Source organism: Nicotiana tabacum, chromosome 17 (genome assembly GCF_000715075.1).
Source record: "Nicotiana tabacum cultivar K326 chromosome 17, ASM71507v2, whole genome shotgun sequence".
Classification (NCBI taxonomy): domain Eukaryota; kingdom Viridiplantae; phylum Streptophyta; class Magnoliopsida; order Solanales; family Solanaceae; genus Nicotiana; species Nicotiana tabacum.
This window is the reverse complement of record NC_134096.1, coordinates 61,449,642-61,455,641: the sequence shown is the minus strand read 5'-3', so window position 1 is coordinate 61,455,641 and position 6,000 is coordinate 61,449,642. Positions and strand designations below refer to the sequence as shown.

General features: G+C 35.4%; 1 long non-coding RNA gene across 1 annotated transcript; it reads right to left on the bottom strand.

The window, feature by feature from the left end:
• Nucleotides 1-533: 533 nt before the first annotated feature.
• On the bottom strand, nucleotides 534-3,923 carry LOC107781662 (uncharacterized). Its single transcript, XR_012701229.1, has 4 exons — nucleotides 3,740-3,923; nucleotides 3,583-3,623; nucleotides 1,411-1,517; nucleotides 534-1,191 (listed from the first exon to the last, which is right to left on the bottom strand). It is a non-coding gene; the product is annotated as an uncharacterized LOC107781662 (long non-coding RNA).
• Nucleotides 3,924-6,000: the final 2,077 nt, after the last annotated feature.

The following is a 6,000-nucleotide window of genomic DNA, read 5'->3' as shown; positions in this document are numbered from 1 at the left end:
GTTAACCCACTACAACAACAAAAAAACGGCTTTAGAGACAGACGAATTCCGTAGCTAAAAAGTATATTTCCATCGCTAAACAGGTTTAACGACGGAATAGCGACGACTTTGTGTCCGTCGCTAATTTGCTCGTAGCTAACCCTTTACTAATGAAAAAATTGAATCTGTTGGTAAGTTAGCGACGAATTAGCTACGGTTGGTATCTGTTGCTACTCTTAGCGACAACACATATCTGTCGCAATTATCATCAATTTCATCGCCAAATCGATAAGTCATTTCGTCGTCAGATTTAATTGGCGACGAATATTTTCTGTCGCTAATATTATTGAGACATATTTGCCTTTCTTTTGCCGATGAAATTCTTTTGTCGCAAATTTGTTATTCTATATTAGTTATAGCTATGAAGAAAATCCGTCGCAAATTATATTTTTCTTATTTTATTTAATAAAATAATATTTTTTCAAGCATATTTAAGATACTCTTAATAATAACTGAAATCATAGAAATTAATATTCTACAAGATCCAAAATAGATACCAAAATGCAAATGTATAATTAAGATTAAAACATTTACAATACTAAAATAAAGTTCAAACAAAAATAGTTAATTACTGAGAGACCGGAGACTGAAGGTCATCATCAGAAAGTGATGCATGAACCCAGTTAATACCAAAACATCTATAATACGAAAATAAAGTTCAAATAAAAATAGTTAACTACTGAGAGACTGGAGAGTGAAGGTCATCATCAGAAAGCAATGCATGAACCTCGTTAATATTAGTAGGAGGAGTAGGAGGAGGAGAAGGAGGTGCCATAGTTGATGGGTGATCGGTATGATTATCTTGCACATGTAATGGTGAAGCTATCAATCCTCTTACTCGCTCAGCTAGCACAGGAAGCATGTGATCAGTCAGTACAGGAACCATATGATCAGTCAATGCAGGAATCAATCACATCACTAACTCATCCAAATTCTCCATCGGTGTTGACTGAGCATACGGAGGTGTTGCTGATGAAGAAGCATCAGATCCAGAAGAGGCACGAAGATTCGGCCCATAGAAATATTTTACTTGAGATCCAAGACCATATATTCTTCTCTTCTTTTCCCCTCCCGCGGCTTGATAAAATGCTAAAGATTAATCAATATCATATTGAGTTTGTGTTTGTTGCTGTAATATTTGTTGATATTTTCCTATAAATACCATAACAATTAGTGAAATTCATTAATGATGAAAATGAACATTAGGGGAAAAGAAATGATAAAAGCATAAATAAATTAACTGTTAAGTTCTTCATTCAAACAAAAGTTAGCAAAAATCATCTTTAGGACTGAAATAGGTGCTAAACAAGTAGTTCAAATGGGACGTGAATGTCATATACAAAGTCAGTAAAATTAGGATTTTGGACTTACATGTACAAGTCAGGATCGCTCACTAACAAAAGATTACTCATCATGACCATGTGTATGGACGTGCAAGTGAGCTCACTTGGTGTTGGATCTCGGCCCTTTTCAATAGCCTATACAAAAAACAAAGAACTTAATCTTCTTTGATAAGGTGAAACAGTTTACTAATGGAGGTACCAAGAAGGTATACAACAGTACAAGTACAAGAAGAATAGCCCCAACAACAGTTTTCAGATAACAATTTTAGAAGTTGAGTTAAAAGATTCTCATTTAAAACTCGAGTGAGGAGTCAATCAACGAATTTCCTTATAAAAAGAGAACTTCTATGTACAATGACCATTTCTAATTCTACATAGTTGTACCAGACCATGGATTTTTATTAACTACATGTAACATCATTGGCTTTGGCTATATTCCCAGTAAGCACTTGAAACTGATTTCCCCTTATCCTTTAGAGGATTTAATCCAATTTCTCCAGTAAAATGAAAAGAGAAGAGAAAAGTTTCCCTAATTATTCTCTTTCTATCCCAAGTTTTTGCACATTATTAATTCAAGACGAGCTATGGCAAAACGGAGCAGAAAAATAAACATAACCAAAGAAAGCAACATAAAAAAAGAGCTAAAAGGATAATGTCAAAGAACTAAACTACAACCTTTTCCACCCCTATCTACTTTATAACTCAACTCCTCCTTCATTGCAAGATTACTCATCAAAAGGATGTGTTAATGACAAATCGTGTGACCTCATCGGCCAATTTAAATAATTACAACAGCACCACAACAACTTACTAATCTATCTGTTTCAGCTAATAATAATGGGGATAATTCACTCGTTGGATGTCAAGGATCCGAAGCTAATAAGTTGCTAAATACAACAACTGTTTCTAGAAATATTAATGTTACAGTTCCTGTTAAAACAGCCTTGGGGAGGGTTTCACAGGACTTAGCTACAGCTGGGCAGATTGTGCAGCTTATGGATAGTGTTTCACAGGCTGTAAATGCAAGTTTGGAGACTACTAGTGCTGTGAATGCAACGTGAGTGAATGTTACAGTTGCTACATGTGATAAGGCGGTGATCAAAGAGGATCAGTTGCCTAAATATTTGGTGCGTGATCGACCTGCTGCTGTAGTTGGTGAATCAGCTGATAAATCAGCAGGCCTTAAAGCTACTGTTGTGGCTGATGAGGGGAAAGATCAGGTAGGTGTTATGGCTTTGGAGTGTGCAGTTACTACAGGTTCTAAAGCATCAAATATAGAGGCTATACATCTTCAACTTTTAGCTGGAGATGAGCAGCCTACTTCTGGGAGTCTGAAACCTACTATTGCTATTGCTGGTGCGTTGAATACAACAATTGATCGAGATGCTACTGATATTGTTGAATCAGTGTTTCAAGGAGCTAAGGTTTCTAATGTTATTCCTACATGAGCTGGGAAAAACACCACTGGTAAGAGGCAGACTAATGTGCCAGAAGCATCAAAGTTGTTGTTGTTTGCTAACTCTTTTGGTGTTGATCGTGAGGCAACCTCAAAATATTATAGGCAACCAAAATCTCCAAGCAGTAGCAAACAACAATAACTTTCCAAGAACACAGGTGGTCGACTAGTTGTTTAATCACCAAATATCACCAAAATTGAAACTCAAATTTTTCTTAAGCTAACAACACAAGTAGTCAAATACTTAACACTTAAAAATAACTACTAAGTAACCTGTTAACCCACCTGGATGAACCATAATCATCTCTAAGAAGGACTTTTGCAAACACTTTAGAGAATATACCATACAAAATCGTTTAGGACAGTTTTTCTCTATCACACATGCTACTTCATTAAAAACAGAAATTACTATGCATTCTTATCGCTTAATAATGACAACAGAGAGGTCTAGAAAAAGATACAAACACTTGGTCGGTATAATTAAGTAGAAAATTAAAAGGATCTCAAATAAATTAGCTTAAGGGACAAGAATGAATTGGGTGGGTTTCAGCAAACTAATAACAACGGGTGAGTGAAGGCTAACTTCGCTCACACAGATCTAAAGATACCTAACTTCGATTTTAATTACCAAATATCAACAAGATTGTTATAAATCAAGAGTTCAACACAAAAGAAATCCCCAAATCAAATTTTAACAACACTAAGTAGTAAGAATATAAATATTTATGCACAAATAAGACATACCCAGAATATGTCAACTCCTACTTCATATTTGACTTCACATACTACAAAGAAAAAGAGGAAAGAGGTAAAATGCTTGATTTATTTTACATCTACCAAAACCCTAAAACATTTACTATAGAAAATTTGCTAATAAACAGAGAAAGAAGTAGAGACATACCAGTCTTTTAGAAAAGAGATGACTTAGTAGCGCATCTGGGAAGATTAATGGAAGATTAGAGGATAAGAAGAAGAAGAAGAAGAAGGAAAGGGGCTCGTTACTGTGAGGGAGGGTCTTATGACAAAGTGAAAATATTGGATGCCTTTTTTTTAATACCTAGCGACAAACAATTCTGTTTCAACAAACTCGGTCCGTCGCTAAATACGTCGCTACAATGTAATAAATTTTGTCATCCAGATTTCCTCACTTATTTTGTTGCTAAATTATGGGCGCCAATATTTAGCGCCATTTTTTAGCGACGGATTTTTTGTTTTGTCGCTTAATTAGATACTAATTCTTCTATTTACCTTTTCTACGACCAAACTCTATTTTCGTAGTTAATCCGTCGCTACTTAGCGACGAAAAAGTATTTGTCGTGGAAATCTGTCGCTAAATCAAGTTTTTTTTGTAATGACCACGATACTTACTTCGCTCCGCAACCAATTCAAAGTTCAACTACGGGCTTGCCTTTCGAGCAAGCCTCCGAACCAACCAAATCTAGAAAATTATCAATCAAACGATTCAAAATATGCTTTAGAAACTACCCACGAATGAAAAAGGTTCAATTTAGATCATTATTGAAAAAGTCAACCCTCGGGACCGCTTGGTCAAAATCTGAGGTTCGGACCAAAATCCGATCACACATTCAACCCCGAGTCCGATTATGTAGTTCAATTCGAAATCCGACCTCAATTCGAGGTCAAAATTTCAATTTTACAAAAAATCCTAATTTTACCCAAATCCCTAATTTCTACCATGGAAATCCTAGATTTAAGGTTGAAATAAAATAGAAAATTTAAATAAAGTAGATTAGAGTCACTTACCAATGAATTTAAGAAGAAAAGCACTTGGAAAAATAGTCTCTAAGGTGTTTAGGCTTGAGAATTTTGAGAGAATGAGCTAAAATCTCGATTTTCTCAACTTTTGTCCAGGCAGAGATGTCACAATTGCGAACCCCGCAAATGCAAGAATATCTTCGCAACTACAAAGAAGCTCACATATCTGCTATCATCTCATTTGCGATGATTTGTTCGCAAATGCGAACTCTGGGACTCTGCTAATGTAACATTTTGATCGCAAATGCGATATATTACTGACCCATCCCCTATTCGCAAATGCGAACCTGACAGAAATTTGAATGTTCGCAAATGCGAACAATATCCTCGCAATTGCGAGATCAAAAACTTGCACCAGAACCAGATGCACCAGCTATTTTTCCTAAGTTTAAAACCACTCTGAAGCCTATCTGAAACTCACCCGAGCCCTCGGGGCTCCAAACCAAACATGCACACAAGTCCAAAAATATCATACAGACTCGCTCGCGTGATCAAAATACTAAAATAACACCTAGAACTACGAATCGGATACCAAAACGAATGGAATTTTCAATGAAACTTAAGAACGTTCAATATTTCAACTGAATGTCTGAATTACTCAAATCAACTCCGTTTTGCACTAAATTTTGCAAACAAGTCATAAATACATTAATGAACCTATACCAAGTTTCAGAACCAAAATCTGGATCTGGTAGCAACAAAGTCAAATTTCGATCAAACTTATTAATTCTTTAAACCTTTAAGCCTCTAGTTTTCAATAAATTGCAATAATTCGAAATAGGGACTTCCGAATTTGATTTCGGGCATATGCCAAGTCCCAAATCATGATACGGACCTACCAAGAACGTTAAAACACTTATCCGAGTCCGGTTGCTCAAAACGACCGAAGTCAACTCAAATGAGTTTTAAAGCACGATTTTATATTTTCGTCAATTTTTCACATAAAAATTTTTCGGAAAAAGATACGGACTACGCACATAAATCGAAAAAAGTTAAACGGAGCTATTCGAGGTTTCAAAATACAGAATTGAGGGTTAAAGCTATAAATGACCTATAGGGTGCAAACATGTTCTATGCATTCATTGAATTGATATAAGCATGTGGTATGCATTCATTGAATTGATATAAGCACTGGGTGTTAGTAAGTTTGGATAGTCACGAGAAATCCGGCTTAACTTATTTCCTTATTTTTTACAATTTCCTTTCGAGTGAAAGACCTAATTAGGCTCCTCGTAATGCTTAATTGTGTATTATAAAAAAAATGGTTAATGACAAACTCTTAGTAGAAAAGAATTTATGAAAATTCTTTTAGAGAAAGAACTTCATTGCTTGGTGTCAAATTAGGATATGCGGAGAAAAATAGATGATCTATTCCCTTCTTTTTTT